Here is a 10,466-nt window from a genome sequence, read left to right as displayed (position 1 = left end):
TGGTAGCTGTAAATTCCAAACAGCATGGCAGTGTCTGGTGAGGGGCCCCCTGGCTGACCCACAACATGGCAGAGAAGCAAAACGGGAAATGGCTGTATGCAGAAAGGGCATCTGTATGGGCAAGGAAGCAAGAAAACAGCGAGGGGCCAGGATTGCTTTATTGTAGCATCCACTGTCATGGGCACTAATCCATTCCTATGACACCTGATCCCACTCCAGGGACACAGCATTAATCTGTTCAGGGGGCGGACCACCCATGACCTAATTACTTGGACTAAGCCCTGCCTCTTAAAGGGCCAGTCACCTCAACACTGCCCCCCACTGGGAGATGAAGCTCTCAGCACGTGAAATTTCACAAGACCCACTTAAACCCTAACCTAACCATAGCGCCCAGTATGGGGAACACCTAGTCCTCTGACAGAAGCTGAGCAACACAGGAAAACTCAACAGACACATCTCAGGTTAAAGAATCACATGATCTTTTAACCAAATCTACCCAAAGCTATTTGGAATTTTCCAGTTATAGATTTAAATTCAATTATAGATATTCCCGAAGCACAAAAGACTGGTAACATAATGAATATTAACGTGATCAGATTGTTTTCCTAACATCAGACTTGTAATCACTGAGGAAATCAGAATGGGTATGAGAGGTAACTTTGAAACTCAAAGTCCACTGGGAAGGGCAGGAGAAGAGGGGCTGCTCCTGTGGAAAGCAACCCAAGAGGAGAGACGATTGTTGAGGGCCACAGCCGCCTGGCATTTTGCCAGAAGGGAGTGGTTGAGCGGTAACACCAGTGAGCCATTGAGATGATGATGGTTATGTTAAGCTGTGTATTCAATTGTATATTAGACCTTTACTGTCCTGCAATAGGGTGGCTCCTGCTGTGGGAGCTACTTTGGAGTTCCCATTGAGTTCTGGGAGGGGGGGGTCCGAGAGAGTAGGCACAGAGCCCAGGGGAGAGCTGGGAGTGTTCCCAGGGAGTGTGCGTGCAGTGCTGCTGGAGTTCGGGCCATAAAGTTTCCTGTTTGAACATACAAGTGCTTTGTGGTGGCTCGTTGATTTGTGTCCAGCCAGACTGCGGCAACGACGAGGAAAGGAAGCGAGAAGCACCACAGCTACATTTTACAATTTCATTGAGAACCCTGGCGATAATCATTATACCACTGAAATCCCGTTCTCCTACATTAATTCTTTTTTGAACAAGGATTTGCAAATAAGCATTTCAAAATAAAATTATATTCTCTGAGCTGTTTTGGCAAGTATGACCAAGAAGGTACTCTGGAGCATTGAGTGTTCAGTTCAAAACCGTGTCTTAGTCAGATCTGTCCAGTTGGACTCTCCAGCATACTACCTTCCAGGCCAGCATTCCTCACAGTGGGCTTTATGGAGCATCATTTCAGAGGAAAGTTGGTAGACATGCACACCCTGCACCCCTACACAACAAACACCACTGTGCCAACAATAACAATTCCATGAGTTTGGGAATCACTAGGCTAAGCATGAGTCTTTATGTCAGAGCTTCAATACGCAGACAAAGGGGTGATTATCCGAAAGGATGTTGCAGTGTAGAGTGGTGGACATAATATTTAAGTTGAGAATAAAACAGACTTCTGGACTTTGAAGTGATATGGTAGAAACAATATTAGACTTTAAGACAGGAAACCTGAAAAACCAGCCTCTTTCTCAGAGCAAAGCCTGTCCAAGGAAGGGACATGCCTTTGTCCTTGGAAAAACCCACAAAGCACTCCTAAGCACATTCCCACCCTGCTAAATTGTTTATCTACAGGAGAGATCTGCTGCGCCAGGTGTCCCTGACTCAGTCAGGCTAGGTGGGGATCCATAGCAGCCCCCTAGCAGCCACCAATCAGCATGAGACAGGGAAATACCTGGGATACCAGATGACCCTCCCAGTAGTTTATGGTGGTTGATAACAAATTGGGAAACCATGTAGTTCAGCACGTACACCCCTCTTGGCTCAAACCAATCAGTTCAAACCAATACCCCTTTTGCACTGACCTATCACCCCCGCCCGACCTGTTCCCGCCAGTGAATGTACTAATCATGTTTAAGAGTTGTTATTTGATTTTCCCGCGGTGCACAGTGATTTGCTAAGGGATGCTATGATGTATGTAGACTCTCTGCCCTCTCCAAAGAATGTATATAAACTCTGCTTAAGTTGTTCTCGGGGCTCTTTGTTCTTTGCTCCTCTGAAGTGAGCTCTGAGCCCCAGCATGCTGGACCCCCAATAAACCCTTTGCTGCTGCATGAGACAGTCTCTTGGTGGTCTTTTCCTCCGACGTTCGCCCGACCTTTTAAAACCCAGGTTTAATTTTCAGTATTTTTGTTGAGCCTACATCACTGGAGTGGTTACCTACAATTTTTGAGTCTTTGATTTTTCGTAAGTATAAATATAATGCTCTAATTTTATCCTATAGGGCTAGTCACGAAGATTAAATGAACTAGTAGATTTAAAATCACCTGGTCAGTATCTAGTGCCAACTAAGTGTGAATTCTCTTTTAAAATTCCAATCCATATGTTCATAAAGAAAATTCAGATTTTTAAAAATCCATTGCGAATTGTACAAAGAAGATAAAAAATCAATCCATAGTAATCTAAGATTAAAATATATACAGAAAGAGACTTGAAATATATACAGAGAGGGACTTGAAAGAGGATATGAATTGACATTATATATAAGATACTTAACATTTATATAGCAAGTCCAATAAACTGTCATTCATGTTATGAAAATTGTAGGGAATTCTAGTTCCTGCATGAGAGGCTTAGTGACCCGGGGCCTTTGAGAGATGGTTTGTAAGTTTAGAATAGAATAAGGTTGACTGACCCCTCATTAGGAGACTCTCAATGCATTTGGAGCAAAGCAAAGCAAATATCAAAAAGGGGCACTTTGAGGCATTAGAGCAAAAGGAAAAGAACACTCCACCCAGTTGGGGTTCTTGCCTCATTTGTTGGACACTTGACCTTGGGAATTTAATGGAGCCTTAGTCTGGATCAGATTGTCCTTTCTACTTCTCAGTTCCTCATTTCCTTTGCACAGCTTTAACTTTTGATCTTGGCCTCATTGTCCAAAATCTCTCAATGTCCAAAATTTCAAAACGATTTGCACAAATACAAAATCCTGCTACTAATTATGTATGTAATTGCTGAGATTTAGTCCTGTGACTTCTAATTCTCTGACATTAATCCTAAAGCTCTCGGTTTGCTCCTTGTCACCACATAGTCTCTTGGACTTTAAGAGGAAAGCTTTAATCCTTGCAGCTTTAAACCAGGGCATTTGAGTCCAGGGGCTTTTGTAGTGCAGCCTGCCTGGAGACCGTACCACTAGGTGGCGCTAAAGATCCAGCTGTAGAAGGTGAACTGGTGAGAAACTGCACAAGCGTATTTACCTTGGGGTTGGTCCACCGGCAAGCGCCAGGCTGCTATTTCCTTTATTGTCAGGGGTCTTGAGGATTTCTTGGCTTCAGTCGGATGCAAACAGTCCCTCTGCAATGCTCAGCAGTTTGTAAAAGGAGTCTAGGGTTTGGTAACAGTATCTCCGAGGCCTTATGGCAAGCTCATTACAAACCCAGTCTTTTGGCCTCCTCCCTTTCTTTACCTTCCCAACAGTCCCCACGTCTAGAAGCCAATCCTGTCTTTCTTCAGTCTTTTATGAAAACATCTATTGCATGCAATTTTGTGTTAGGCATCTGGCTAGGAATGGTGCAGTTTGAGAGATAGAGGACTTCACCTTTTTGTTGGTTTGATTTTTAATAGAATATCAGTAGCAAGCACAGGTGGCATGGATTAGTGATTGCTCAGGTTCTGCACTTGGAGACCAGGCTGTAGGCAGCTGAGCTGTGCTTCAGGGAGAGAATGGAGGGGAACTCTTGTGGCTCTTATATTAGATGCAGCCCATGACCCATTACTCTGCCGTCTACACATCTGTATTTACTTAGGTTTCATCCCCCTAGTCCCCCATGTCAAACCGCCCTTCTCACCTTTTCCTCCCCTTAATGTAGCTCTTGATATTTACTTTAATCGAACTCTAAGGCTACGTAGTCTTTGGCATTCTTTTTTCAGGTAAAATCTTTTTGAGAATACATCCACAAATTGAAATACTATTCAGCAAGGACAAGCCATTCATGAAAGGCCATGGGGGAACCTTAAACGTCCATTGCTACATGAAGGAAGCCAATCTAAAGAGGCTACATACTGTATGGTTCCAACCATATGACCTTCCAGAAAAGGTAAGGCTATGGAGATGGTAAAAAGATCAGTGGTTGCCTGGGGTCCAGGGGAGGGAAGAGGAGTTTGGGCAGTGGGGATACTTCATCTGAGACCGTAATGGTGGATACATGCCATGTTTGTCAAAACCCACAGAATATACAGTACAAAGAAGACCACTCTGTATTATGCACAGATTTACTTGTTGTGGTCAAAGAAATCAAATGACTTTCCAAGGGCATGTGGCTAATACACAGCAGGTCAAGGACTTCCACCAGGCCTTCTTATTTCAATGTCAAGAGATCTTTTTTCTACATCCTACATATTGGCAGCCAGAGGAACTGGTACCAGTTCTCTATACTTCCTGGTGACTAGTCATTGTTTCTCCCAAGGTTTCGGATTAGCTCTATTCATTAGAGCTATTCTTCATAAATGATCACTCAAGACTTCACACAAATGCTGAAGTGATTCAATGCAAGAATTTAAGAATTCTGTGTGTAAAACAGCATCTACTTTCTTCTTCCAACTCTACCATCAATTCTTTTCCCCAATATCTTTGGAATCTTTTCCTTTCCCTCCACTTTTTAGGAAAATCCATTTGAGCAAGAATCAAAGCACAGAGATCGGCAGAAAGAGACTACTGGTGGCACCTTCCTAGAATTTAGTGCTGAGGATTTGGAATTGTTGAGAGAGAGAGAGAGAGAGAGAGAGAGAGAGAGAGAGAGAAGAAAAAAGAGATCTCAGAAAATCAGCATTGGCCGTCAGAGAGCCCGAAAGTCTTCAACAGCGGCCCCTTGTGGGAGTTAGGATCAATTGCATTAGAAAACTGAGGAGACCCTGATTTCTCTCCTTTTGGGCATGGAGACCTTACTGACTCCTCTTGGGAGTGAATGAAGCACCAGAACTCCTAGGTGAGGTTCGCAAGGAGAGTGAAAGCTTCCGAAAGAGGCATCCTTTTCCCTAATTGTGCAACTGAGCAGAAAAATAAGAGATGTGACCATTTCTGCGCCCGATGTTTTGGAGCATCTCACAACGACTATCCTAAGGAACATAATCTGGAAGAACACATTTCTGAAAGGCCTGAAACAGATGTGGATCATCCACACAATGAACAAACTTGTGTGAGCAAGTGGACAGGTCAAGAGGGTAAAGCAGAGGTGTGGTCCATGTTTAAGTATGAAGTGTCCCCCGAAAGCTCATGTATGAGACAATGCAAGGATTTTCAGAGGTGAAATGATTGGATGATGAGAGCCTTAACCCAACCAGTGCCCAATATGATGATGTGGATTCACTGGGTGGTATCTGTAGGCAGGTAGGTAGAATGTGACTGAAAGAAGCAGGCCGCTGGGTGCATGCCTTTGGAGTTTATATTTTGTCCCTGGTCAGCAGACTGCTCTCCCCTCCCCCTTTCTCTCTCTCCCTCTGCTCCCTGAGTGCCATGTCCTGAGCTGCTTCCCTCCTCCCCACCCTCCCACCATGACGTTCTGCCTCGTGATGTTCTGCGTCAGGCCCAGAGCAATCTACCTCAGTTGGCCGTCTATGGACTGAGACCTCTGAAACTGAGCAACAAATAAACTTTTTCTTCTCTAAAATCGTTCTTCGCAGGACTTTGGGCCACTGCGATGAAAGAGCTGACTAAAATGGTGTCTTCGTGGTTCTTAGGTGGCGACCATTTCTATTCACCAAGTACTGTCCAGCCTCCTGAATGGGAACGAAACCTAAGTAAATACAGATGTGATCACAAAGGGAACCACCAGTTTGGAAAGTTGTTATAGTTGGGAATGTCCCCCAAAGGCTCACGTGTTGAAGGATTGGTCCCCAGCTGGTGGTGCTCTTGGAAAATGGTAGAAACTTTAGGAGGTGGACTTAGTTAGAAAAAGTAGGTCACTGTGAGCATGCCTTGCAGGGTTCATTCTGTCTCCAAACCCTTCCTCTCTCTGTATCTGCTTCCTGGCCACCATGAAGTGAGCAGTTTGCTCTACCACATACCCTCTGCCATGATGTTCTACTTTATCATGAGGCCACAGCAATGGAACCAAGCACTTCTAGACTGAAACCTCTGAAACTATGAGCTAAAATGAACCTTTCCTCTTTTAAGTTGTTTTTCTCAGGTATTTTGTCACAGTGACAGAAAGCTGACACAGCACTGCAGAGATTATAGTGAAATGTCTTCAGCAATTTGAGCTTTTCCTATGATAATTAAGCCTGTGGTTTAGGAAGTTATAGCAAAAGTAACTTAGTTCCACATTTCCCCCATTATTGTTGGGGAACAAGAGAAATGAAGTTCCTATTTTCATGGACTCTATTGCATTATGAGGAGAGAGACAGACATTCTAATTGGAGCACTGACTGAATGGAAAAGATATGTATGCAATGTGCTGCTAATTTTTTTACCCTGTATATCTAGTACACCTGACCTCTAACATTGCTATTTCTCAGAACTTCTCTGGGTACTTATTATGGGTTGAGTTGCATTCATCAAAAAGATGTGTTGAAAGCCAAACCCCCAGAACCTCAGATTCTGAGTTATTTGGAAATAGGGTCTTTGCAGGTATAATTAGGTAAGCAGAGGTCACATGGAATAGGGTGAGCCTTAAGCAAAGTCATTGGTGTCCTTATAAGAAGAGGGGACAGAGATACAGAAGACACACAGGAAGAGGCTAGCCCATGGAGACAGACACGTGGGAGGAGGACGACACCTTGTCCTGAAGGAGGCAGGAGTTGGAACAATGCACCCACCAGCCAAGAACGACCCAGGATGGCGAGCAAGCACCAGAGCTAGAGGAGGCAGAGGAGGATTCTCTGCTGCAGGCTTCAGAGGGAGCAGGCCCTGCTGGTGTCTTGACTTCCATCTTTGAGAACTGTGAAAGTATGGATTTCTGCCATTGTCCCCACTCAGTTGTGGCCCTTTGTCAGAACAGTCCTAGGAAATGAATGCAGCTGTCACCCTGCTGTGCTCTCACCATACTGACCACGTCCACTCCTACAGCTCTAAGAACCAGGTGTTGACTCCTAACACCCAGGAAACAATACCAAGAATTAATAAATGCACAGCATCGAGTTAAAAAGCTTCTGCACTGAAAAGAAAACAATTAAGAGCACGAAGGGAGAGCCTGCAGAATGGGAGAAAGTCTTGGCCAGAGACTCTTTCTTTTTTTTTTTTTAATTTTTTTTAATATTTGTTTTTTAGTTTTTGGCAGACACAACATCTTTGTTTGTATGTGGTGCTGAGGATCGAACCCGGGCCGCACGCATGCCAGGCGAGCGCGCTACCGCTTGAGCCACATCCCCAGCCCAACCCAGCGACTCTTTCTACAGAGGACTATTGCAGAATACATAAAGAATTCAAAAAACTCCCCACCAAAACCAAACAAATAACCCAATCAATAAATGAACTAAATAGACACTTCTCAAAAGAAGAAATACAAATGGCCAACAAATATATGGAAATATGTTAAACATAATTAACATTTAGGGAAATGCAAATCAAAATTACACTGAGATTTCATCTCACCCAAGTCAGAATGGCAGTCATAAAGAATACAAATAATAATAAATGCTGGGGGGGCATGTGGACAAAAAGGAACACTTTGCACTGTTGGTGGGATTGTAAATTAGTGCAACCACTATGGAAATTAGTATGGTGTTTCCTCAAAAGATTCAGAATGGAACTACCATATGACCTAGAGATAGGACTCCTCAGTATTTATACTTAAGAATTTAAGTCCTCATACTACAGCGATACATGCACACAGATGTCCATTGCAGCACAATCCACAATAACCAAATTATGGAACCAAACCTAGGTGTCCATCAATAGATGACTGGATAAAGAAAATGTGGTCTATATAAACATGGAGTTTTATTCAGCCATAAAGAACAAAATTATGTTATATCCAGGAAAGTGGATGAAACTTGACAGCCAGCCTCAAAAAGGTAAAGATTCATGTTTTCTCTCATATGTGGATGCTAAAGAGAAAAAAAGGATAAAAAGGGTGGGGTAAACTTCTGAAATTGGAGAGGAGACCAGTAGAAGAGGAGGATCAGGGTGAGTAAAAGGGGAGGGAAAAGAGAGGTACTTGGAAATGAAATTGAAAAAAATACATTATATGCATGTACACATGTTACAATGTATCCACTATTTTGTATAATTATAGAGTACCAATTAAACACAAATTTTAAAGAGGAAACAGCTGTGTGCTGAGGCATTCCTGGTTTATACAGTGAAGCTGTGTGAGGTGAACAGTGGATCAACTGTATTCATTTGGCAAATGAAAGAAAAGTCTTACTTTTTGCATGATTCTACTCCTACGAACCAGACTTTGACTTCCCTGCAGAAGACACTGTTGGGGAGGAGGGCAGGTAGGAGTAGGAGCCACACACAGGGAGAAGCAGCTAATTCCTGATGTGCAAGCTTCTGAAGATGTGGCACAGAGCTATAAGTGGCCTTCAAGGATGGTTTAGGTGCTTGTGCTCTGGTCTTACCTGCTGGCTCTGTAAGTTCATCCTGGGGCCAGCGTGTCCCACAGCACCTGCAGCCTGCACTAACTAGCCTGCTAACTCCCAGCTGGGGGACTCACCATTGAGCTGTGTTCCGGGATGACTTGTGGGCATCTCAAACAACCTTGTTAAAAAATAAGCTCTGCACCTTCCTTCCTCACCAGATTGTCCTATTTCCACTGCCACCATGCTCACCCAAGCCATGACAACTTCCCTCCTGGAATTCACTGATTTCATATTTGCAATCCCTGATTTCATATTTGCCTCCACACATCTATTCTCCACATAACAGTCTGGGCCTAGCTATTCTGTTTATTATACTGAAAAATCTTCCCTATGTTCCTAGAATAAGCTCTAAGATCCATAGCATGGTCACAAGGCACCGTGCCATCTCCCCTTGCCCACCCTCCAGCTGCACCCGACGTCACCCCTCCCTTCCTCCCTTCCCAACGCTCCAATCCTCCTGACTCCTTTCATTCTTCTCCCTCTTGCACGCCTAGTCGCCTGCCACCGACAGGTGGAACAGGACACGTGGAGGTGTTGCCAGAGGTGGCCCCTTCTCAACCTCAGGTCTGCAGCTAAAACTTACCTTCTTCATGAGGCCACCTCTAACTGCATGCTCTATGGTAGGCTCCTGTCCTCCTTCCTTGGCGCCTGTTCTTTCCTGTGGTACTGACTATAATTTGCAGTTAGATACTCATTTATTAGCTTCTTCTAATAAATGCACACAGATGTTCATTGCAGCACAATCCACAATAACCAAATTATGGAACCAACCTAGGTGTCCATCAATAGATGACTGGATAAAGAAAATGTGGTCTATATAAACATGGAGTTTTATCCAGCCATAAAGAACAAATTTACATTATTTGCAGGAAAGTGGTTGAAACTTGACAGCCAGACTCCACCAGCAATCAACCCCAGCAATCCCCGCATCCTACCTACACTATGAGCTCTTTGGGAACAGATTTCTTACCTAACTTATTCATTGGTATATATTTGATGTTGGGCAATAGGAGGTACTCAAAAAAAATTTAAAAATAAGTAAATTATATTAAAATCTCATAATCGTGGCAAGTATTGGGAAAGACAAATGAAGCTTGCTCTAAGAACAAGTAATACCAAGGCCTGACAAAACCTGGGATTACTGCCAGGCTGCTCTGAGGAAGCAATGCTTAGGCTGAGACCTGAAGGACTGAATTCAAGTGGCCAGGCAGAAGGGACAGGGGGGCTAGAAAGCATTCCAGTTTCAGAGGGACCCATGTGTGCAAAGGTCCTGAGGTAGAAAGGAGCACCTGAGATTGAGCTGAGAGGGCAAGAAGGAGGAAGATTCAGGAAGAGGCTGGTAAGGCTGGCCCAAGTCCGCCCAGGCCAGGCTTTCAAGCTGTGCTCAAGTTTGCACTGATGAGAACCATTTGAGCTCAGGACTAACACAGATTGGCATAATAAGAACAGGGGAGACTGTTAGATGGGGTTGCAGTGGGGCAGGGTAAGGTGTGGATGATGTGGAACAACCGGACGTCCACAGAAGGCCATGCGAGGAACTTGCTTGAGCTGGGAGATGGGGTGGACATGAACAGGCAGTTCCCAGAGATGTTTAGAAACACAGGCAAAGAAGCAAAGACTGGGCCTTTGCCCTGAAAAATCTTACTCTTTCTAGCGTGGAAAGCAAGTAGATTGGCAGAGGACAGACGTGGCAGTAGAAAGAAAAGAAGCAGATGGGAAGAGAAAGGAGTA

General features: G+C 44.1%; 1 long non-coding RNA gene across 2 annotated transcripts in view; it reads left to right on the top strand.

Annotated features, from left to right (window-relative positions):
* LOC144375481 (uncharacterized) overlaps nucleotides 1-10,466 on the top strand; it is a 35,210-nt gene that overhangs the window by 13,383 nt on the left and 11,361 nt on the right. Inside the window, exons 2-3 of one of the 2 annotated variants that reach the window (XR_013435457.1) lie at nucleotides 4,086-4,252; nucleotides 4,818-6,590. This is a non-coding gene — a long non-coding RNA (uncharacterized LOC144375481). Of the gene's footprint in view, nucleotides 1-4,085; nucleotides 4,253-4,817; nucleotides 6,591-10,466 lie in introns of those variants that run through there. The other variant, XR_013435458.1, reaches the window with a different exon arrangement.

The sequence above is a fragment of the Ictidomys tridecemlineatus genome, chromosome 2, assembly GCF_052094955.1.
Source record: "Ictidomys tridecemlineatus isolate mIctTri1 chromosome 2, mIctTri1.hap1, whole genome shotgun sequence".
NCBI classification, from domain to species: Eukaryota; Metazoa; Chordata; class Mammalia; order Rodentia; family Sciuridae; genus Ictidomys; species Ictidomys tridecemlineatus.
The sequence above is the reverse complement of the archived record's forward strand: the minus strand, read 5'-3'. Positions and strand labels throughout refer to the sequence as shown.